A 25,871-nucleotide genomic window follows, 5' to 3' on the forward strand; every position below is an offset into this window, starting at 1 on the left:
CAATAAAAATATAAATTCATTCATTCATTGGGTTTCTTTCTTATTGTATAGTTTTGTAAATACAATACTTATCATAAATAATCATATAATTTAAAAATCTAGTAGAAATAAAGGAACAAGAGTTGTCACTGGGGTAGCACCTTTTTAAAAGGTACAAGTTTGTAACTAAAGGGTCCTTATTAATACCTCGAGGGTACATATTAGTGCCTAAAAATTACAAATACGAACCTTTTGAACATTTCAGGTACTATTATACTCCTTTGAGGGACCAATATGGACACTAAGTACAAATGTGTAACTTTTGAAAAGGTACCACCCCAATGACAGCTTTCACACTTTTATTTCTGAAAGTGTATATATTTAAATTAAGATTAAATAGGGTAAAATTAAATATAAAATTTCATGTCTTATTAATGCACAGACATTTACACAAAACAAAATCCTAGATTTATAGTTAAAATAATAAGCCCTTCTGTAATTTGTTTTATTTTATTCTTTTTCAAATATTTCACAAATTATGTTAGCAGGGCCGTTTTCTTCCTACTGTCTACAGAACAATCAGTCGTAATACAGTGACTTGCCTAATTATTCTAACTTGCCTAAATAACCTTAAGCCATTAAATATCACTTTAAGCTGAATACTAGTGTCTTGAAAAATGTCTAGTGAAATATTATATACTGTCATCATACTGTCAAATATTATATAGTTGTCAAAACTATTATGTTTAGAAATAATCTTCTTTCCATTACACAGAAGTTAGGGGAAAATATACAGGGGGGCTAATAATTCAGGAGGGCTGATAAATTTGACTTCAACTGTATATCTAGTTCCTCTTTCACTTATTCAAGCAAGCTAAACACACCTGCTGACATTATCAGCTCTCTTATCTCTAACCGACTTCACAGTGTGAAAGTAAGGTCACACTTAAATATAGTACATATACTTTAACAAGCACCACAGCACAGCCCAACTCCAGTTCACACAAACAGAAATACAAATACAAGCCAACAAATCTGCACACAATGGCCGCAGGTGACCAATGGAGTCTGCTATTTCTGGTTAAGCCTCTCGATTAAATTGCCTGCGGATCCTCCAAACCTGTCAGTGTGCTTTTTACTATCCCACGGACCACACACAAAGGCAGATCACGCTGTCATTTGTGCGATAAACTCCATCCCCTTCTCTGCCCGCAGCAAGGTTGGCACGGTCAGCTTGAGGCTACAGAGGCCACCTGGATAAACAAGTGAATAAATCACCTCAAGAACACCTGTGACCACAGCCATAGAGAGGCTACAGGGAGTCTGAATCACAGCATGACTGCTAAAAACAGAAACAACATATTAAAATGAGTTTATCATCACAGACAATATGAAACTTGACAGGAAGATGTGCCATTTGGCATTTTGGTATGATGCTCTTGTGTTACATAACACTGGACTGTGATGGTTTTATTTTCAGTGGCCAGTGAAAAAAGAATGTAAATTTCAACTGCCTGCTAGATAGTAAGGATGAGAAGAAAAATATACACAAACGCAACTGGAGGTTTCTGATAAAAGGCAGTGTGTAACGTCAGAGGATGTGACTTATCAACAGATAAAATTTAATCTAGCAGATGTTTGTGTTATGAAGCCCTCAGAACATTTAGACAAATAATCTATGATATAAGAACAGAACGAGAAGAATAAAGTCTAGTTATCGTGCCTATAAATGACGCAGATACTCAGTGACATATACACATGGACATTTTGTTAGGTTTAAAATCCTAATAGAAAGATTTAAAGGGATAGTTCACCCAAAAATGAAAATTCTGCCATCATTTGCTCTCTCTTGACATGTTCCAAACTTTGTTTAATACAAAAAGGAGATATTTTGAATAATGTTAAAAAATGTAACCACCAAGTAACCACTGACATCCCTAGTAGGAAAAACAAATACTATTGAAGTCAATGGTTACACAGATTGCATTGGCATGGTTCAAATTAAACTAATGTGACCTTTATCAATTTCATTCATTCATTTTCTTTTCGGCTTATAGTCCCTTAATTAATCTGGGGTTGCCAAAGCGGAATAAACCGTCAACTTATCCAGCATATGTTTTACGCAGCGGATGCCCTTCCAGCTGTAACCTATCTCTGGGAAACATCCACACACACTCATTCACACACATACACTATACAGACAATTTAGCCTACACAATTCACCTGTACCGCATGTCTTTGGAGTGTGGAGGAAACCGGAGCACACGGAGGAAACCCACGCGAATGCGGTGAGACCGTTATCAATTTGATTTGTAACAGTAAATGAAGCAGAATTTTAAGGATTAATACCAAATTTCATTACGGAGTAACGCAAGGTTCAAAATACAGGGCTCAGCACAAATGAGTACTCCCCATTTTGAAAATGATCATTTTAATTAATTTTAATCAGTAAATATAGGTAATATATATTTAGTGCATTTAAACAAGACAGATTTATTAAAAATATATATTTATTTAAATAATATTTTAGTCACTGAACATATTTAGAAATAATATAATATAATTGAAAGATAATACAATTAAATTCAAGCTAAATATTGCAAAATAAAACAAAAACAAAAAACAATTACAACCTATAAAATTTCAACTACATTTTTAAAACATCTTTGCTTCTCTTGATTTATTTATTTATTTTTTTGTATTTAATATTTTTCAACATCATATAGATGTAGGTGTACGTAAGCTAGTTTTTGGACTGTTAACGTAAGCTATTTTGTTAGATAAGCTCCAGATTTGGCTTCAGTACTGACTAATCTAATGTATATGCACAAATATAATATTGTAAAGCTTTCTATTAAAAATATTTATTTAAAAAAGATTTGTGAGGGTGTACTTATATAAGTTGAGCACTGTATGAGTTAGATACTTGGAATTGGTTTTCATTCTTTTGCTGATGATACCCATAAGTAAGAAAAGGGTGGGTAGATAATGGCAGAATCTATCTATCCATCCATCCATCTCTGAATATACTGTATATAAAAAACAGGAATATTTCATTTTACATTTTATATTACACTATATGTGATGTATGAGTGTTTCGCATTATGTGGCTGGAAGGGCATCCTCTGCGTAAAACACATGGCCAAAGTAGTTGTTGGTTCACTCCGCTGTGGCGATTCCTGATAAATCAAAGACCAAAGGTGAATGAATGAATAAATGACATATACATGACAAATCACAGTCAACACAAATTCAGGTTAATTCTATCAATATTCTCCAACAGTGAACAAAACTGAATTTTCTAGAGTGAAATGATTAAAATAACAATACATCAGAAATATAAGCACATTTTGGGTTGTGCATATATAAGCACAATATTTCAAAACGGCAACAAACAGCTCTTCCCTCACATCACAGCACATTAGATACAGCTTTCTACACAGATTGGTTGCTCATGAATTACACAAGCCCCAGTTAAGCTCAGTAAGGCTGATGGGCATCTTCTAACCAGACATGCTAATGCAAGAACACTGCTACATTATTACATCTGACAGTAAGCTTAAAATGTGGGCCAAGTCTATCGAGGGCAGGAAACCACTGGTTTTTCTACTAGGGGAGATGCATTATGAATGGGATGAGCATGACAACCAACAAAAGGATGGATGGAGTGTGTTTAGATGTGGAAGAAGACAAAACAGAAGAGTGTGGAGGATGATAAATGAAATTCAGGGACAGAAGGGACAGAGAGGAGGATAATAGTGAAGAAGGGCAGGAAGGGCAGACGGACAAAAAAAAGAGAGTGAGGTGCGGAGGTGACCCGCGAAACACTCATTAGGCTGGATGCCCAGACGGACTGTCCAAGTGCTGAGATTCCCTCCAATTTACATGAAAGCCCCTGGGACTCAAGACCAAGCACCGGATCGAGTCAAACGTTCAAGTGATGCAGAAAAAGAAAGGTCTGGCCAACTGGGGTTGAGAAAAAAATAATTCAGGAGAACACACACGCATACATGCCAATACGGGCTTTTGGGACTTGACCAAACAACATTACGGAGCAATTTCCCTTCTAAGATTGAAATATGCAAATCTAATGAAAACGAATATGAGTGAAAGAGCTGAGGCTGGGTTGACTTTGATTGAGGTCTTCGATGTGATGTGTGTTAATCTGTGGGATAATGTGTGTGTGTGTGTGTGTGTGTGTGTGTGTGTGTGTGTGTGTGTGTGTGTGTGTGTGTGTGTGTTTACTATCTGCTTGATGTACAAGTCTTGTCATTTCAAAACTGATAGCTTATGGTCTGACAGAATGTGGAATTTTATATGGTGGCTGGTAAGCAGAAACCTTGTGTCTCTATATTTTGTAATTTGTATTTTTTTTTTCAATAAGTCATCCCTATTGGTCACTGTATATGTATTTTTTGGGGTTATGCAAATATTTATGTACCACCCTATGATTTTCACAGTATGGATGTAACTAGGGTTGGGTAATGTCAACCAATTTGGCATCATACAATGTCTAATGTGAAACATCGCAATGGACAATAACATCATCGTCGGTGAATTAATTATTTATGAATAATTATTTAGTTCATAACGAATTAATTATTTGTAGCCTACCATTTCAACTACCTGATCCACATGGTCTTTGTTTTACCCATAACCAAATCATAAATAAATAAAGATAAGTTAGACTCAAATTACCACCTGTCAATTACTTTTTTTCGTGGGACTCTGGCATGAATAAGCAGTGATGTGTCATTATAACGGCATTGACAAACTTGGTTGGTAAAAAACAGGTGCACAACCAACAGTAACCAACCAACAGTATCTGAGGTTTTCGCTAAAATGACTAAGTACACGTTTGAACACGAAATATTGAAGCAGTGTACTGACGCTGTGACACGTTACCTGATAAATTCAAGAAGACCAAAGAGTCATTAGATAGAGACAAGATTATTTAAACATCACGTTACCAACTATAGTGAGACACGATCCAGCGGTACATCCTTGATAAACTGTCCGACATGCACTGCTTTCTGGGGTTTTGTGCTCAAAGCACCTGCTGACTGCCTGCAGCTCAGACGTGCGCATATGCTGCAGCGCATGCCAGAGCGTGTGTGTGTGGTCACGTGATGTGCATTTTCAGCGGTATAGTGATAGATCTTTTCAGAATGCTAGATGAATCGCCAGTGTGGACATGAATCATTTTCGTTCTAAAATGTCATCAAAGACATATTAGTGTAAATAGACTTGCTGAATTGTATATTACACCAATCAGCACTTATATCCTCTCCTGTCTTTTCAACATGTTCATGTTTCTGTGCTCATTGTGTGGTCAATGTCACATATGCCAAAGTGTTAAGATCACTATAATTTAACTGCTTTATGTCTTATGATTTAGTTTTATATGATGAGCAGGGCCGTGCATAGGGGGGTGGCACTGTGAGGGTCTGTGCACGGGCCTGGTGATGAGACATACTTGTATATGCTAAGGTTGTGTTGTCAACCCTGCATGATTTAAATGTATGACTGTATGTATGAAAATGTACAAACATGTTACTGTCATGAAAAATACAGAATACACTAAGCAACAACACAACTGAGAAAACTGGAATAAACAAAAACAATATTGTAAAATTTTGGGGTCTATAAGAGATTTGTTTTATTCAGAAATAATAAAAAGTAATGACTTACAATGCTACGTAAAATGTTTTCACATAATAATAATAATAATAATAATAAAAATGTATTGACTGTTTTTGTAAGAATTATGTCATATTAAAGATTAGTGAAACAAATCAGATTTGCCATCACATCATTAAATTATATTTAAAAACATTAAAAAAAGAACAGTTACTTTAATTCATATTAATATTTTACAATATAGCTGTTTTTTTATTAAATGATTGCAGCCTTGGTTAGCATAAAAACATTAGGCTTTTAAAACATGTGAACAGCAATATAAAATAATAAATAAAATATAATAAATAGAGTAAGATAAAATTCACAATGCTATTTAATCTCACATCAACATTCTTACACAAAGACCACATATCTTACAAATTGAGTCATAAAGTCTGAATTAAGACAATAGATGTAAAAATCTTCTAGACAGCATATGTTTCTTGGAAGTATCAGAATATCTCCAAATGTCTATAAGGCTGGCAACATACAAATGAATCAATAAGTTTCTCAGATCAGCGCTTATAGTAATAATAGTCACATATCTGAACTTCCAGTCCAAAAAGAATGCAGCTTCACTCCTGTCCTGAAACAAGTTTTCCACGTTTAAATAAATAAATGAATTAAACTGTTAAATATTGTTACTAACATAATAAGTATATTAAAAAACATAATTGGAACTAGTCATGTTTTAAGAACTAAATAAAGGCCTTAATGTGGCAGAAACCATTTTATAATTCTAAATAATTGGTAACACTTTACAATAAGGTTTATTAATTAATGCATTTACTAACATGAACTTATCATGAACAACACATGTACAGCATTTATTAATCATAAATGAACATTTACTAATGCATTATTAACATCCAAGTCCATGCTTGTTAACATTAGTCAATGCACCATGAGTTAACATGAACTAACAATGAACTACTGTATTTTCATTAACTAACGTTAACTAACATGAACAAATACAGTAGTAGATGTATTGTTCATTGTTTGTTCATGTTAGTAAATGCATTATTAACATTAACTAATGAACCTTATTGTAAAGTGTGACCAAATAATTTGTGAGCAATATTATCTGCAAAATAGCTAGTATCTAAACTTGCATACAAAACACATATTGTACCCAAATACACAATAATTGTTTGCTCTGTAAGTTTTCATAATGTGGATTTGATCTGATTAATGTTTAAAAACAGCCCTGGTGGCGAAACTAAGACACTTTATGAATTACCAATGACCACAATAAAAAATATTAAAAACACATTAGATATATGTCTTAGTCTACATTTTTTGCAAAGCGTAAAATATGTTGCTCTGGGTACATTTCGTTGTACATCATCCACTAGAAAAAAAACCCACTAGAGGGCACTGTCTTAATGTTTGCGAATCTGAAATACATTACTTATATAAATAAGCTGCTGTGACACAATCTACATTGTAAAAAGCACTCTAGAAATAAAGATGAATTGAATTGAGTACTTAGGGTATGTTTTGTTATACATTGCAGACATGAGAAGGCAGGGCTTTTGCTATAAATTAGCTAGCAAACCACTAACCTAAACCCAACTAGTGTTTTCAAAAGTAAACATACTTGATAAGTGCACTGTGATCATGTAGTTTTACCTTGCTTTTGTCCTTTTTGTGGAACCATACTTCATACCCCATCATTCTGCATCACAAACAAACAACACCATACAAAGTGAGCTACTGAGCAAACTGACCATGTCAGAAAAGTTGTCTGTTTGGAGATATGTGAGGCAAATGTATATGATTCCCAATCATACACACTTGGGGATTGTTGTGGTATTCATTTAGAAATGCTCAAAAATAATCATTTAACCATCTATGTCCCAGTAAAAAAATCATTATGTGAAAAGGAACAAAAGTTGTTGGCATCATACTGCCCCGTAGTGTTCATTTTACCTAGAAATTGCAGTCAAATGTATATTTAAGTAGTTTCCAATGAGCTCAATTTGACAATTTCAGCTAAAATCTGTAATCCTCTGCAAAAGACAAAAAGCCACCAACATCATGGATGACCTGAGAGTGAATAAATTAACTCCAAATGTTGAGCTGAACAAAAATTCTAAAAGCCTACAAAAGCTTGTACGTTTATCCAAGCATCTTTCTCCTGGTCTTTCATCATTGTTACAGGAAAAAGAGCACAATAGCTCTGCTCTAGTTTCATGCCTGTTCAACTCAAAACACAAACACAAGCGCTCAGAGATATAGAGCATGCAAATCAAAAGTGATGCAGCAGCACTGGATCAGTTCCCCGCCGGCGTCTCTCTCACTTTCCTTTCTCCACTGTCCCTTTCTCTTCATAATGTTGAATCCCTTATTTCCAGGTCAGGCAGAAAGGATGTGATCTGTCTCTAACTCCTCTCATATTTCTGCTTGTCTGTGTGTATCAGCTAACTGGAAATGAAATGTGTGTTAAATTCTCAGCCAAGCACATATGAACACACACACACATACTTCTGAGGGCTGTGCAGGACTATAAATTCAGAATTAAATTATGAATGACTTTAAATGAATAGTATAAGGTAAATATACATTTTAATTGTGATTGTTGATTTGAGTGATCAGGCCGTATACTGAATTTTCGTGGATATTATTTGTGGAATTTTTGTGATGTATTGTATTCTAGTTGTACTGTATATTCCATTACTATATTTGTATTTTTTATTTTATTAATATTTATACTGTAATACATTTTATTTTAATAATATATTTTTTATGTTACTTTATTTTGTTTGCATTTAATTTTTTATTTCAAATGTTATTTTGTTATTTTATTTTTGTCATTTAAGTTTAAGGACAGCAGAATTGCATTGCATATTTCATGTGTGATTAATTCATTTTTTAAATTGTACATATATACAGATGAAATCAGAATTATTAAACGCCCTTTGATTTTTTTCTTCTTTTAAAATATTTCCTAAATTATGTTTAACAGAGCAAGAAAATTTTCACAGAATGTTTGATAATATTTTTCACCTGAAGAAAGTCTTATTTGTTTTATTTCAGCTAGAATAAAGAGTTTTAATTTTTTAAAAACCATTTTAAGGTCGAAATGATTAACCCATTTAAGCTATTTTTTGATAGCCTACAGAACAAACCATCGTTATAAAATAACTTGCCTAAATTAGGGCCAGACGGAATCTGCAAAGATGTTTTGCTATTTCTTGGTAAAAATCTGCGGATTTCTGCTGAATTATTTTGGGAGTATTATAACCAAAATCCTAATATGTGAAGTGGAAAATAATATCCTTTTATTTAATGTTTAAAATGCAAATCCAATTAGATTCACATTATTTGGTAAACAAAGCAAGTCCTCATATAATACATCTACTAAAAGACAGAAAATATTACTTTACAAACTTCATTGTACATAAATCAGGTGAACATTTTCATATTAGTCAATTATATTACTGTAATTAATTTAAAAACTGAATGAATATTCATTTACACACATTTACTCAAGTAAATTAACAGAATTAATGAAGGGCCAAAAATCTGTGTAAATCTGCAGAATTCTGTGTTCTAAACAAGAAGATATAACTTTAATCAAAAAATAAAAATAGGGTATTGGATTCATTTGAGCCAATGAAAAATAAATAATTTGCCTTAAACAATATTTTGAAAGTACTGAGCATTTCAAAATGATTGCTTTACAAGGGCAACTGGAGCTAGGAGAACACTTGTGCCCCACACACCACATAACTAGTGTCTCTGTTGTCAGCAATCTGGTAAACAGGTAGGAGGCAGCATTGTCAGTTAACCTTTTTTTCTGAGCTCAGAGAACAAACAGACCTTAACTAGACCATACCACCTGCATGCTTCCTTTACACAACACACTACTCTCATGGATGGTGATGGTCAATATTTTATAAATAAATGAAATATTGAGCTTAAATCACAGAAGCCAACTCAAACATAAACACACATATAAAGTTTATAACAAAACAACCCATATTTACTGATATAACACATAAACAAACTCTAAAACATTTCTCATGATGCACCTGGCTATAGTGATGTGGTCCAGGTCTTTACTGTGTGAGTAACCTTAAATCTTTACATTGGTCAAAACAAATATTACTTAGTTGAGCTCTTAATCAAAACATTTATATTTAACTATGCTTTGTACTTAAAATGTATTACTTAAAAAATAAAACAAATAATATTACTGAAACTGAAATGAAAGATACATTTTAATTGGTTAAAGTATACTGCTAGAATTTTTTTCATTCATTCATTCATTCATTCATTAATTCATTCATTCATTCATTCATTCATTCATTCATTCATTCATTTTCCAAATTATTTAAATAAGTATTCTAATTCAGCTGATTAAAGGAAAAAAAGCATAAACTACTCTCATTTAATATAAAGCTGTGAATTAAGTTTGGTACGCTTTATCTATGAAAAACAAACAGTCTTGGAGGCACCAAACCCACATAATAGAAGACGGCTGAAATCCTATCAAGAGTTCTTAGAGCCGAAGAGATGCTTGAGCATCATTTTGATGAGGACAGCAAAAAAGAGTGGCACGAGGAGGCAGAGATAGAGAGAAACAGGGGATTAAAACATCAGAAGGTAAAAATTCCTCCCAGACTGATGTCCTGTCTCAAAGAAGGAAAAAAGGGAATAATCCTTTCCTTAAATGGACAGCCTGCACTTTTACCACCCACAGAGAAAGACACACACATATGCACACACGTACACACACACACACACACACACACACACACACACACACACACACACACACACACAGTCGCTGAGTAGGCAAATGTATCCGCTCTTACCAGTTTGCTTGTCCAAAAGAAACCCAAAGGTGCTGATCCAGGCTCAGCCTTCAATAAATACAGCCAGAATGACAGTTTTTGGTAGGCCATGCAGCGCATTATACTGAGATTGGAATTTACCAACACTTAGGTTTATTTTTATATCCTTTTAACTTACTGTTTTTTTTTTATTTGTTTGAAATTTATTTAGCATTTATTTTTTGTTGTTTATTTAGCATTTTTTATGGCTCTTGTTTTATTCAAGATATATTATTAATCCTTTTAGTTTATTTTGTGATATCTTGATTTTCTCTCTTTAATTTTTTTGTTACATCGTTTACATTTTTGTATTTATTTAATTTAATCTAGCTTTCAGTTACATTCATTTTTTTACATTATTTTAATTTGCATACAATATTTGTTACATTTTCATTTATTGTATTTTATCTCTTTTTAAGCCTTGTTTGATTGAGCATTTTTTAAACCTTGATTTATTTATTGTTATCTTGTTTGATTGTTTTATGTTTGTTTGTGTTAAACACATTCTGATCTATCTTAATTTGTATTATTTTGTTACCCTTTTTGATGTGAATTTAATTATTTTACTTTATTTTATCTTATTTTGTTTTAATTCCTCATGTACAGTTGAAATCAGACTTATTAAAACCCCTTTGATTTTTCTTTCTTTTTTAAATATTTCCCAAATGATGTTTAACAGAGCAAGGGAATTTTCACAGTATTTCTGATTATATATTTTTTATTCTGGAGAAAGTCTTATTTGATTAATTTCGGCTAGAATAAAAACAGTTTTTAATTTTTTAAAAACCATTTTAAGGTCAAAATTATTAGCCCCTTTAAGCTAATTTTTTTGATAGTCTACAGAACAAAGATTCCTTATACAATAACTTGCCTATAATGACCCTAACCTGTTAACCTAATTAAGCCTTTAAAGGTCACTTTAAGTTGTATAGAAGAGTCTTGTAAAATATCTAGAAAATATTATTTACTGTCGTCATGGCAAAGATAAAAAAAAAAAATCAGTTATTAGAGACAAGTTATTAAAACTATTATGTTTAGAAATATGTAAGGGAAAAAATAAAAAGGGGAGATAATAATTCAGGGGGGCATCTGACATCAACTTCTTTTATTTTCTTTTATTATTTTGTTTCTTTTATTATTTTGTTTGCATTTAATTGTTTGTTGTTTCATCTTGAACTTTATTTTAAATAATTAACTTTTTTATTTTATGTAATTGTCTAATTTGTTTGCTTGTGCTATTTTGGTTAAAACGTATACAATATATTTGTATAAATATATAAACACATTTCTATTAATAGCTACTAAATTATATTAATTTTATTTTTGTTTTGTTTTTATTAATAATAATAATAATAATAATTCCTTACATTTATTAGGGGGAATCTCCTCATCCACCACCAGTGTGTAGCATCCACCTGGATGACATGATGGCAGGCATATTGCACCACACTGCACAGCAAACACCAGCTGATTAGTGGAGAGGAGTGATGAAGCCAATTATGATATGGGAATGGTTAGGAGGCCATGATGATCAGTAGGCCAGTGGGCAAATTAGGCCAGGATGTCGGGGTTAAACACCTACTCTTTTCGAAGGACATCCAAGGATTTTTAACGACCACAAATAGTCAATCCAGTTATACGTCTCATCCGAAAGATGGCACTCACTGAGCAGTATAGAGTCCTCATCAATATACTGAGGCGTTAGGACTCAAACAGACCACAGGTTGAGCAACCTCTGCTGGTCTCACCAGCACCATTTCCGGCGGCAACTTAGCTTTTTCCATGTGGTCTCCCATTCAGGTACTGACCAAGCGCAGCCCAGCTTAGCTTCAGTGGGCGACCATGAGAGTTGCAGAAAGGCTAGATTTATACATTTTTAATTTAATTGTATATTAACTGATTTAAATGTATACTATTTTAATTAGCATTTATCTTTTTTTGACTCATTTTGTTTTGTTATTTTGCTCTTTTGTTAGAGTGCCCCGACTCAGCTATCATCTCCATACAGCATATCTGATCATTTAATTTCCTGCTATCCTTTTGAGGACATTTGGTCCTTCAAAAACAGCAAAAGCCTGACCACTAGAACACCCTACTACCTCCACCCCCACCCACCCACACACACAGAGCTATAAAAGAAGTAATTCCCCTCCTCAGACATCAGACATTGCTGAAAGGTCAGCTGAGAGCACTTCAGAGACATGAATAGCTTCGAAAAACGGCCTTGTGATACAGCAAACAAATGCTGGAGAACAACCTGTGCCTCCAGAGATCTGACCTGAGTAATTCACAATCGGCAGAAGATCACGAATCATGTGCAAAATCCACAAACAGACAGTCCGCAAGGGCACATGAGGACAAAGCCAAAAAAAAAGCAAAAAAAAAAAAGACAGTTAAAGCAAGACACTGCAGGTTACGAGAGGGGAAAATTGAACTAGTTCACACTGTACTTCCCCCACTAATAAAATAAGAATGTAATTTTTTTTGTATTACACGTTTTCTAAAATTTAGTTTAAATATGCAAATGAGGCATTACTTAAATAAATATGTGTTTATTTGGATCGAGCTGCAACCTCCTGCTCTCCCTCGTGAAGCTAATACGAAAACAACTGAAACTGCAATTCATTGACTCACCTTTGGGGGCTGGCTCCAGAAACTCCAGATGTTCACAGACTGCTATGCTAAATTGCCCAATTTTACAGCTGATAAAAATATGTTTACAGCCTGGTACAAAAGATGGTTTTGGTGCATATAGCTAATAATACTCTTTATTACAACTGTGAGGGGGTGATTTTTTTTTTTTATAACTCATTTGTTTTGTTTTTATTAAATTTTATTAAGTCTGCGTAATTAAGTGCATGGCCACCTGAATAAAAGCTAGGTCTCGCTGGTCGCCGTCATGTCATTCCGGCTGATTAGCCGCTAAACTCAGCATATACATCGTATTTTTGTTTTGTTTTATGTGTCTTTACACATTCAATTGCATTTTGAAATTATTTCCCACAATTATCAGATAATATGACATGCTTCGTGCACTTAATTGGGCTCACAAACCATTCAAGTTGTCTCCATTTCCCAGGTGAGTGAAATGATATACTTATAAATACCATCTCTATAAATGTATTTGTTTTATGTAAGATTAAGTATAATTTTCTTTAGACCTGTAATGCACCCCAGTGGCTCAATGTATTACATTAGTGTTTTTAAAAGAATAAACACTTTATTGCTATAGTACACAACCAAGCACATGTGGTCAGAACACAAACGAGTCGCAGGTAATGTAGTATTAAGAGTTTCTCCCAAAGAAAAGCCTGTCTAAGCAGTCCACGCTTACGCTCCGCCTCTTTGCCCTTATTTGGTCAAGCCCTGTGGCTGCGATGATACGCGAACAAAACGGTGACGGTTGGTCACACCTAATTGTAGCTACATTTGCGCTCTTCAGAAAATTATGGGTGATGTCATGAATACTGCATTCATATCTTTTAAAGTCTATGAATAAGATACATTTCTAGCACAAAACATTGAACACTTAGGTACGGTAAGGTTTTTACGTATTATAGAGTCTCTTTTCATCATTTCACAATTTATAAAATACTGTGAACAGCCAGAAAAAATATCTTTGTAGAATATAAGGTTTTATATATTCAGGAAAAATATGTATGAGCATACCCCCCTGTAAAAACCTTCAGAATATATGAATAAAACTGTGAATTTTGGGTGTTTGAAGACCTACTGAAGTGGAGACGTGTGGCTCAGTGCAGAAGCAAAAATATTTTTTAAAAAAATGGTCTATAAAGAAAATCTAGGTATACCTAGCTCAATCAGAACACAATACAAACTGTTGCTTTGCACACAGGATTATTAATTAGCACACTCTCAACATTTGCATGGACTAGGTCACGTTCTACATGTGATGACAAATTGTGTCTCCTTAGGACCCTGAGGTAAATGCCAGATTAAAAGCTGTACTTTACTGTTTAAAGCTAAACATTTAACAGTTATATGTACTATGTACATTGTGTACTGTACTTACATGAAGCGCCAGTTTAAACAAGTATAAGATAACCTAGCATGCTAATTAGTAAATGTACATTACGCTAGCATGTAGGCTAACTAAAACAACAATTTGGAAGAGAAATGCTTGATTCCACAATTCAATGGACCACAAACCATGCCTGTAGTTATTGATCAGTGTATTCATTCATCTTCTTTTGGCTTAGTCTTTTATTTATTAGGGGTCGCCACAACAGAATGAACTGCCAACTATTCTGGCAAATGTTTCACACAGCGGATGCCCCTCCAGCCACAACCCATTAATGGGAAGCACCCATATACTCTCACATTCACACATGCATTCATATACTTTGGCCAATTTTGTTTACCCAATTCACGTAACACAGGGAGAACAAGCAAACTCTACACAGAAATGGCAACTGGCCCTGCCGAGACATGAACCAGCGACCTTCTAGCTGTGAGGCGACAGTGCTAACCACAGAGCCACCGTGCCACCCTCATCAGTATTAAATACATAGACTCGATTTGTGATGACTCGATTCGGCAACCAAAACAGACTGATTGTGTTGCACATGGGATTATTAATATGCACACCCCAGGCAGCATTTGATTGACCACAATGTTTCCCAGTGAGATAACAACTATGATCAATTTCCTTTCTTGTTTTTAAGTTTATGTAAGTTTATATTTAATTTACAAAGCACCTGGGATTCCTATTTGAGGTTTTTATTAATTCTTCCCTGTATTTTCATTAGTTTTAAAATACTCTCTATTTGTCTCTTTTGTTGAGTTTAATCATAATATATGTTTTATTTTATTGACAAAACAACTCAGAAGCAAATCAGGTTACTTTGAGGGGTTTATATTAGAAGGTTAGGTAAAATAAACATCCACCATTTAAGTTAAATATATTTAACAAAGCATACTCCCTGACACATCATGCTGAGTGTGAAAGTGAGAAAGACAGCAAGCACTGAGAGATGCACATCAGAGCAGATCTTATTAATATCCATAACCATTCCAAATGTGATTAAGGACTTTCTGATAATAGAGGTATTTTATGGGGTAATACATTGACACATAAAACCATTTCTGGAGATTTTTTACTTACTATGTAGACATTGGATAACAATTTAACTTATTGAATCAATGCATTAAATGGCATCTTTAAAAAAATGTTGGAATTGGAATCCACTACATACACTAATTGATAAACTGCAATAAAATAATCATTAAATAGTGTATTTTTATTGTTTTCTTTACACTGAATCACAGACCAAAAAGCAAATCAAAACCCCCAAAATCAGTGCCTGCTGTGTCTCATCATAAAGCGACCAGCATTTACAGGCTTCATTAGGATTCTGAGAGTTATCAGATGCAGACACACACACAGACACACACACACTCTCCAAAATAAATCCCACCCACCATCGCATTTGCCTCCAGGTGTTCATTTCTTTCTCAGTTCGCTCTCCATTCCAATTAATGCCTCTAATTGCATCCCTTGTCTAACGAGCTCAGAGAAAGGGAGTGTTTTTGGTGTTTTTACTGAATCTGAAATAACCTTAACCCAGAAGCAGGGGTCAGGAGTGAATAAAGCCTCTGCCATCCACCATGACGCTTCACAACATCAACCTGATCATACAAACCATGCAAGCCTACAGCAACTGCATGAGGTAAGATACAAGACAGTGATGGATTGGGTTAAGCAATACTGACAAGGAGCTCATGTAGCTAACTCAGGTTATCGAGAACATGTCAACAATTAAGGTCTAAAAAACAAAACAAAACAACAACAAAAAATTATGCATGTGCAGCAACACTTTACATAATTTCCCCCTCCCCCAAAAATAAACACATTATCATTAGCATTACATTGAAAAAATGAGATTTCATTTCAGTTCTTGGTGTTATACACATACTATAGTGAAAACATAAAAGTTAAATAAATAAATAAGTAAGTAAATAAAATAATAAATAAATAGATGAATAAACAATTAAATAGATAAATAAATAAATAAATAAATAAATAAATAGATAGATAGATAGATAGATAAATAAATAAATAAGTAAATAAATAAATAAATAGATAAATAAATAAATAGATAAATAAGTAGTTGAACAAATAAATATAAAAATAAATAAATTAGATAAATAAATAGATAAATAAATAAATAGATAGATAAATAAATAGGTAGATAAACATTTAAATAAATAAACAAATAAATAAATAAATAATTGTAAAAATTTGTGGATTATGTGGTTATTGATGTATTTTAGAATTTTTACTAAATTAATTTTAATATTAATTAAATGTAGTACAACACATTGACATGTTATGATGACTTTTTGTGATATAAATATATTGTGATAAATAATTTAAATGGTGCAGACAATATAAATAAATGTTCAAACATTAAAATGTGTGTGTGTGTGTGTGTGTAAATATGTTGGTATAAAAAGTTATATTAAAAAAAGTAAACATGTATTAAATTAACTGTTTTAAATTATTAACATACAACATATTAAAAGCATTATAATGTATAATAAGTATATTATTGTGAATCATATAAATTGTATGATAAATTAAATTGTATGATATTTAACATCTAAACAGCCGAAACCAGATATCCCAAGCGATGCTCTTACTTCTAAACGTGCCGTTGTACTACATTTTACTTATTAAAATTTCAATACCTACATTTAAAAATTTGATTTCCATATTTGAATAATTTAGATCTCACATTTAGGTCTCGCACACATCAGCACAGCAGGAAAAACAAACACATGTACCCCATCACAGGATACCACATCTTACTTCAAAATAAAACAGCAAATCAGATCTACATCTTTACATACATCATTTGATAATGCTCTTAAATAGTGTCAAACAAAAAGAATAAGAGCTGAACTCACCTCGACACGTCCTGGTGTAAGCATGCTTCTGTCTTCCAGCAAACACACCTGTAAGGATCATTTGCATATACGTTAGCTTTTGAATTGGACATTTTAATAACTGCTATTTAAATGAGCTAATGCTACAAGCCCACAGGACACTAATAAAGCAAATAATAGAGTGAAAGTAACTTGTACGTAAGCTTGGTCATGTGCATTCTGAACTTATTATTATAATCTTGAGTTAAAACTCAGAGTGGTCTTTTTTATATTCCTCTTTCTGTTTATGAAATGTTGGGAATGTCCCACAAAGCCAAAGTCTTCCAGTTATACTAATTTGGCATTTGGATTGTGGCTGCGGTTTATGACTCTGCAGAGCGGAGTGTGTTTTTATCACAGAGAGGAAAAAATGTATTTTGTAGTTATTTAGTCTGTTATTTGAGACCCTGAGGATCTTTACTTGACTATTGACGGTCTTGACTATTGTATTGATTGATTGATTGGTTAAGGTCAGTTTACATCAGGGATCAGTTCCTGTCTGCATATTTGTCCCATGACTACAGGGTCAAAGGTCAGGTTTTGTTGTTGCCGCTGTATGAACTGGCCTAAAGCAACTTGATAAGATAATAAGCAGAGCCATAAATGAGTGTACTGCTTTGAGTGCGTGCCAAAGTAAACAAACTAAAGTTTTGATAGTCATGAATATCATATTATTTTACTAGATATTTTTTAAGATACTTCTATACTTACTCTGTTAAACATAATTCTTCAATTTAAAGGGGGGGGGGGGGGGGCTAATAATTCTTACTGCAACTGTTTATATATATATATATATATATATATATATATATATATATATATATATATATATATATATATATATATATATATATATATACTTATGGCCACTTTATTAGGTACACCTAACTGGTACCAGGTTGAACCCCCTTTTGCCTTCAGAACTGCCTTAATCTTTTGTGGGATAGATTCAACAAGGTACTGGAAATATTCCTCAGAGATTTTGCTCTATATTGACATGATAGCATCACGCATTTGCTGCATGTTTGTCGGCTGCACATTCATGATGCAAATCTCCCATTCCATCACATCCCAAATGTGCTCTATTGGATTGAGACCTGGTGAATGTGGAGGCCATTTGAGTACGGTGAACTCATTCTCATGTTCAAGAAACCAGTCTGAGATGATTCACGCTTTATGATATGACGCATTGTCCTGCTGGAAGTAGCCATCAGAAGATGAATACACTGTGGTCATAAAGGGATGGACATGGTCAGCAACAATACTCAGTTAGGCTGTGGCGTTGACACGATGCTCAGTTGGTACTAATGGGCTCAAAGTGTGCCAAGAAAATATCCCCCACACCATTACACCACCACCACCGGCCTGAACCAATGATACAAGGCAAGATGGATTCATGGTTTCATGTTGTTGATGCCAAATTCTGACCCCACCATCCGAATGTTGCAGCAGAAATCAAGACTCATTAGACCAGGCAACGCTTTTTCAATCCTCTATTGTCCAACTTTGGTGAGCCTGTGCGAATTGTTGCCACAATTTCCCGACAGAAGTGGCACACAGTGTAGTCTTCTACTGCTTTACCACCTTAAGGTTGGGCGTGTGGTCTGATCGGAGATGCTCTTCTGCATACCTTGGTAGAAGCGTGTGGTTATTTAAGTTACTGTTGCCTTGCTATCAGCTCAAACAGGTCCGGCCATTCTCCTCTGACTTCTGGCATCAACAAGGCATTTGTGCCCACAGAACTGCCGCTCACTGGATATTTTCTCTTTTTCTAAATATTTTCTGTAAACCCTTAACAGGGTTGTGCGTGAAAATCCCAGTAGATCAGCAGTTTCTGAAATACTCAGACTAGCTCGTCTGGCACCAAGAACCATGCCATGTTTAAAATAACTAAAATCATTTTTCTTTTTCATTCTGATGCTCAGTTTGAACTGCACCAGATCATCTTGATCATATCTACATGACTAAATGCATTGAGTTGCTGCCATATGATTGGCCGATTAAAATTTAGCGTAACGAGCAGTTAGACAGGTGTACCTAATAAAGTGGCCTGTGAGTATATAAAGACGATCTGCTTTATATATGTACATATATACACATGCATGCATACATACACACACACACACACACACACACACACACACACACACACACACACACAATTATTTACATGCACACTGTTTCATTATACAGTTTTTCTTACATTTTCTTTAGTCCTCAATCATTTGGATTCATTTTAGTATCATGTTTCAGATTTCCCATTACTCAAGCACATCGATCCAACAAGGTCATAAACTTAAGAGCAGATGTTCATAATTCCACTTGATTTGTGGAGCAAATAGGTCAAACACACTTATATACGGTTTAAAGCATGTTCATTCAAACAGTCTCTCTGGCACAGATGCTCAGAAACACTCACGAGTCAAAGTAAAGAAGATCATGTGGATTTGTGGGATGAAATTAATGCGACCTGAAAGACTAATTGAACTCCAAAGCGGAGCAATAAAAGCCCAGAGGTGAAGTCTGTTTTATGTGTCCTCCACTTTACTGCCATAACCTGATAGCTGAGCAGAGAAGAAACTTTCCCAGGCAGTTAAAAAAGTGACCGAAAGCCAGTGAAAGCAGACCACACAGCAGTCCTTCATCCTCCGACATCACAGGCGCAGATTATTTCAAGGTTCTGCCTGAATAACACACATACCTGGAGGGCAAAGGTCTGGTCAGGAGTATCTGCAGTCTAAAGACCCCTGGCCTGTAGTATGGGGACCATGTATGGCATCTGACCTATAGACTTTTAGCATTGGTCCAAAAATATCTTTAGACTGAAGCATACTGTAAAAAGGACAGGATACATTTGGTAGAACTGGAAAACTGTATGCCAGCATTTATGAACTAAGGCTAACTTACCTTTAAAATCTTTTGACGAGTAATTGTTGACAATCTTCTGACTTCCTGTCGAAATGTAAACCTTGTACCCTTCGTTATGAGATTAAAATAGCACGACGTGTCTATAACGTTAGTCATTTTTGGAGTCTTGGTGTCATTTGCCTTTTACTTTTTTTTAAACCTGAAAATACAGCTAGTGTTGTTGCCTTCTCTGGTAATTGTCGTCGTCTTTCATGTAACATGTTGCCGTTATCGCGAGAACACATTTAAGCTATAATTTTACCGTCTTATTTGTAATAGTTAGCGTCTAAATTGAACTGAAGAAACGTCTCGTAAATTACTTGCGCCGAAAACAGTTTACCTTCGCGTTTGAAATAAATTGAATATGATATTGGATTAAAAAAGCTTGCAAATGGACAGGATAACAGTAGCAGCAGGTAACTTACAATGAAACGATTGTGTTCCTTTTCTGCTCCTGCAAACTGAGAAGAAGCCAAGTAAAAGATCATTCAAAAGTTAAAAGAAAAAACGTAAAGTTAAAACAAGATTTTAAAAGTGTGTAAAATAACCCAAAGTTATTTAAAGCAAGAGAAGATCTTATGAAGATAACACTGAATCCGAAACTTCCCCTCAGATTCACACTCGCCTCCGCGGTGATGCAGGACATCTGGATGCGTTGCTAGGAAACAGGGGTCCGAACACCCGCTCAGGTGAGCATAATTAGTTTAAAAACTATTTAAAGATCAGACAACTAAAAACCCACAGATATTACAGCATCAATAAACAAAATCTTTATTGTTGAAGACAATTTTAACATAGTTGTTTAAATGTTGTCTTAATATGGCAGATTCAATCAATCCAATTCAGTCAATAAAAATAGTCAGTCTACCATGAATCGCATTTTAGTGGGCATGCTAAATCAGCAAAATGTAGCCTATGATAAAAAAATCTAAAAGAATAATTAGTAACCACTTTCTAATCTAGGAGGTTGAAGAAACTAAATTTATGTTGTATTACATTATAATGTTTAGATTTTTGAAAGACCCTTTTTTTTTGTATTTGACCAGGTAGCAAAGAATTCTGGCCCATATTTGACATAAAGCTGGCACAGGCATTCATCCAGCACTGACATGCAGCATGTGGGTCAATTATGGCCCAGGTTTGGCAGAGGTGGCACCATCTTTAAGGTGGCATGCAAGACATGGGCTAGATGTCAAATGAATTTGACCCAGATGTTAAAAACTGGTACGTGGGCCATTTAAGTTTGGCCTATCTTGCCCCACATTTAAAATACATTTCAATAATTTTATTATTTTGAGCAAAGAAATATTTTAATGCACAAAGTCATTTCTATTGTTCTGTTTGCATTTTCGAATGCCTTCATTTTAATTAAGGAAACAATTAGATTAGATATATTAGATTTATTAAACTATATATGTTGCAAAATAACTGAATTTAACCTACATTGCATACATTTTATTAACCAAGTAATTATTTTACAAATTAAATTATTATTAATTAACCATTACTAACCATTGCCATTACTGATACACCTGAAGCGCAATGCTTCATGGGTTTATCAATTTCTTGATTGGAAAGTTAATCTCTTGAAGATTAAATTTCCAAGTTATGGGTTATTAACTTGGCTGACACTAGGCCCAGATATGGTCCATGTCTGGCTCTTATATGGAAGCCAGACTTGGTCCAGTCATGTAGCAGAATTTACTGTGGCATGTGGGCCAAGAAAAAGTTGATTGTCTGGGCCAGAGCTGGGTCAGAGAAATTTTGCTATGTAGGATATTATGCATTTTTGTTGAAGCAATTGCACTTTTATAAAGTAGAGTTATTTTTTTATTGTTCGTCTAATATGTTTCAAGCTTTATCAGATGTCAATGGTACAGTGACCACCCATTTAAATACACAATACTCTAAAAACAGCAACCCATTCATGAGTAAAGTCTCACATACAAAGCCAATCTGTAAAGTCTGGCCAACTTTACTATTCAGATGAAGAAAGCTTTTAAAGCATCCATTGAAGTGTGAATGCTTTGTATAAGACACAAGACCTTGTTAGTGTGTGTTGACATTATGTGAGGCCCATGACTTGTGCGTTTTTTGCTCCGGTGGGACGAGCGGTTTCTTCATTATTCATGATCCGCCTTGCTGATGCTATTTATACCAGCGTTTTGACTCATGCTCCAGTGATTCTGTCTGCTTCTGGAAATTTGTCCATGTGAGGGCCATGATTGTACTTCCTAAATACATTTTAAGGCCTTTGTGCAGCTGTAAGTGTAATAATAGAAGGCAGAAGAAACTCATTACCAGAAATAAAATATAGAAGAAATTATTTATCACAGCAATTCCTCTATTCCCTGTTTAGGAAGAATGCATCGCCATGAAAATATTTATACGTGCATAGGTCAAAGACACCATCAAATTTATATTTTATATAAATTAATATTATATTAATGTTAAATGTAATCGTCTACTTTAATATTTTAAATAACTTAAATATCGAAATGATATAATGATGTAGCTTAACCCCTAACAAATATATTAATGTAAAAACTGAACAACGCACATTCTGACCTGTACATGAATTTAAAATACACAAGAATAAGTGATACTAACAAAATAAAAAATTCTATGTTTGATTTGTCAATAAAAAGTTATTAATTATATGTGTGAAACCTACCCATTTGAAAGATAGTGGTAAAGTATGAAGTAAAATGACAAATAATTAGTATTTGGTAGCTGCAATTTTATTTTAAGTCTATAGAAAAGTATTTTAATGTGTCAACCAATGATTCTAAGGTTCTTTTGGAATTCCAAATATTGTTACACTTTATAACATTTTAGTGGGTCATCTACACTCACCGGCCACTTTATTAGGTACACCTTACTTGTACCATGTTGGACCCTCTTTTGCGTTCAGAACTGCCCTAATCCTTCGTGGCGTAGATTCAACAAGGTACTGGAAATATTCCACAGAGATTTTAGTCCAAATTAACATAATAGCATCACGCATTTGCTGCATGTTTGTCGGCTGCACATTCATGATGCAAATCTCCCGTTCCATCACATCCCAAAGGTGCTCTATTGGATTGAGACCTGGTGACTGTGGAGGCCATTTGAGTACAGTGAACTCATTCTCATGTTCCAGAAACCAGTCTGTGATGATTCACGCTTTATGACATGATGCATTATCCTGCTGGAAGTAGCCATCAGAAGATGGGTACACTGTGGTCATAAAGGAATAGACATGGTCAGCAACAATACTCAGGTAGGCTGCTGCGTCGACGCAATGCTTAATTGGTACTAATGGGCCCAAAGTGTGCCAAGAAAATATCCCCACCACTATTACACCACCACCACTGGCCTGAACCAATGATACAAGGCAAGATGGATCCATGCTTTTATGTTGGTGATGCCAAATTCTGACCCTATCATCCGAATGTCACAGCAGAAATCGAGTCTCATCAGACCTGGCAACATTCATTAAATCTTCTATTGTCCAATTTTGGTGAGCCTGAGAGAATTGAAGCCTCAGTTTCTAGTTTTTAGCTGACAGGACTTATACTGTACACAGCGTGTTCTTCTGCTGCTGTAGCCCATCCACCTCAAAGTTGGACGTGTTGTGTGTTCAGAGTAGGCATGGGATGATAACTGTGTTCAAGGTATACCGCGGTTTGGAAGAGTCAAGGTTTTAACACAGTCAAAAATTTCTGCGATTCCGTTCCTAAAGTATGAGTAAGACTATTTATTTACATTTTTTGTTTAGCTTTTAAGGACAACATTTTCTCCAGCAGAAAAAAATATCCAAAGATGCCATTTTAAATTGTAAAACAAATCTGTGTTTTTGAAACCTACGAGGACAGCAGAGGTCAATAATTTATTTTAATTATTTAGCCTGATATGTTTACTGCTCTAAAATATTTTAAATGTTTCCCAAATTAAAATATATTTTGTACAAAGGGGAAAAAAGTTTTGTTTTTACCCAGATAAAAAGAATATATTTTAGATCAGCAATTTCAATACCATAATACATTGAAACCGTGATATTTATGTCCAAGGTTATCATACCGTCAGAGTCTTATACCGGCACATGCCCAGTTCAGTGATGATCTTCTGCATACCTCGGTTGTAACGAGTGCTTATTTGAGTAACTGTTACCTTTCTTTTAGCTTAAACCAGTCTGGCCATTCTCCTCTGACCTCTGGCATCACCAAGGCATTTGTGCCCACAGAACTGCCCCTCACTGGAAATTTTCTCTTTTTTGGACAATTCTCTGTAAACCCTAAAGATGGTCAAGCGTGAAAATCCCAGTAGATCAGCAGTTTCTGAAATACTCAGACCAGCACGTCAGGGACAAAGAACCATGCCATGTTCAGTCAAATAGATCACCTTTCTTCCTCATTCTGATGCTCAATTTGAATTGCAGAAGATCGTCTTGACCATATCTACAGGCATTGAGTTGCTGCCACGGGAAAGAAGAAGAAGAAAAAAGAATGTTTAATGCACAGAAATCTTTATAAAACAAAAACCCTTCAAGGCCTTTATAGTGCAGTCAACAAAATAACCACAATAAAGAAAGGAAAAGGTCAAAATGTTACATTTCTGGTGTAAGTAACACTTGATGTATTTTAAGTGTAAATTTGGTATTTGAGCTGTGAAACTGATCTGCGGTTTGCAGGTTTCATGTCTCTGGGGATTTTTGGGAATCTCATTGCCTCTGGAGAGGAAAGTGGAAATGCCAAGTTTCTTCACATGGGAGGCTGCACCCATTAAAAGAGAAAGAGGTTTTAGAGCATGTAATTTCAGCAGCAATCCGCTGGCCATCTGCGAAAGCTGGCCTGCACTGGGCGCAGCTGTTTAATAGCAGTGTCAAATATAGAGTCAGATGTCAATGGCACAGCGACCACCCATTTTAAAATCATATTCATAGAATAACAATGACTTCAATCTCAAGTGTCTCAAACCTAAGAGATTATACTGATCTATTTCTGTAAAATGAAAAAAAAAAAAACTGAGGTTGGGTGGTCTTAGATGGTTAATGATTATTTCCAGCTGATGTGGCATCTGAATTTCAATTACCAGTTCAGCTCAAGCAACTTCATAATTAAATACACACTCATTATGTATTTAAAAACACGTTAATTTAAGGGCACAATGTGGTCTGATGAAACGCAAAATAAGTATGCCATCTAGTGGTGGGTTTTTAGCAATGACATCTCGCTCGGCTTCAGACCAGTTAAACCAGTTAAACATGTCTTATAAAAAAAATGGTGAACACGCCTTACTAAATATGACAACAAAAACAGATATTGTTTCAACAACTTAAGGAGCTTTCAAGCTTTTTTGAATCGTGTTTATACAGTATTAAACATTTGTAAAAAAAAAAATAATAACAATAATAATAATACATAAATAAATAAATAAATAAATATATATATATATATATATATATATATATATATATATATATATATATATATTTATGTATTATTATTATTACATAAATATATATATATATATATA

The 25,871-nt window shown here is 34.3% G+C and overlaps 1 protein-coding gene across 4 annotated transcripts in view; it reads right to left on the reverse strand.

The window, feature by feature from the left end:
* Positions 1-20,575, reverse strand: part of tiam1a (TIAM Rac1 associated GEF 1a) — a 112,113-nt gene extending 91,538 nt beyond the window's left edge. Inside the window, exons 1-3 of one of the 4 annotated variants that reach the window (XM_087270574.1) lie at positions 20,355-20,575; positions 20,149-20,238; positions 17,430-17,477 (exon numbers count right to left, since the gene is read on the reverse strand). The gene's annotated coding sequence lies outside the window, so the exon portion shown is untranslated. Of the gene's footprint in view, positions 1-17,429; positions 17,478-20,148; positions 20,280-20,354 lie in introns of all 4 variants that reach the window. The other 3 variants (XM_087270573.1, XM_087270572.1, XM_087270571.1) reach the window with 3 other exon arrangements.
* Between the last annotated feature and the right edge of the window lie 5,296 nt (positions 20,576-25,871).

This window comes from Danio rerio, chromosome 10 (genome assembly GCF_052040795.2).
Source record: "Danio rerio strain M-AB ecotype USA chromosome 10, GRCz13ab, whole genome shotgun sequence".
NCBI classification, from domain to species: Eukaryota; Metazoa; Chordata; class Actinopteri; order Cypriniformes; family Danionidae; genus Danio; species Danio rerio.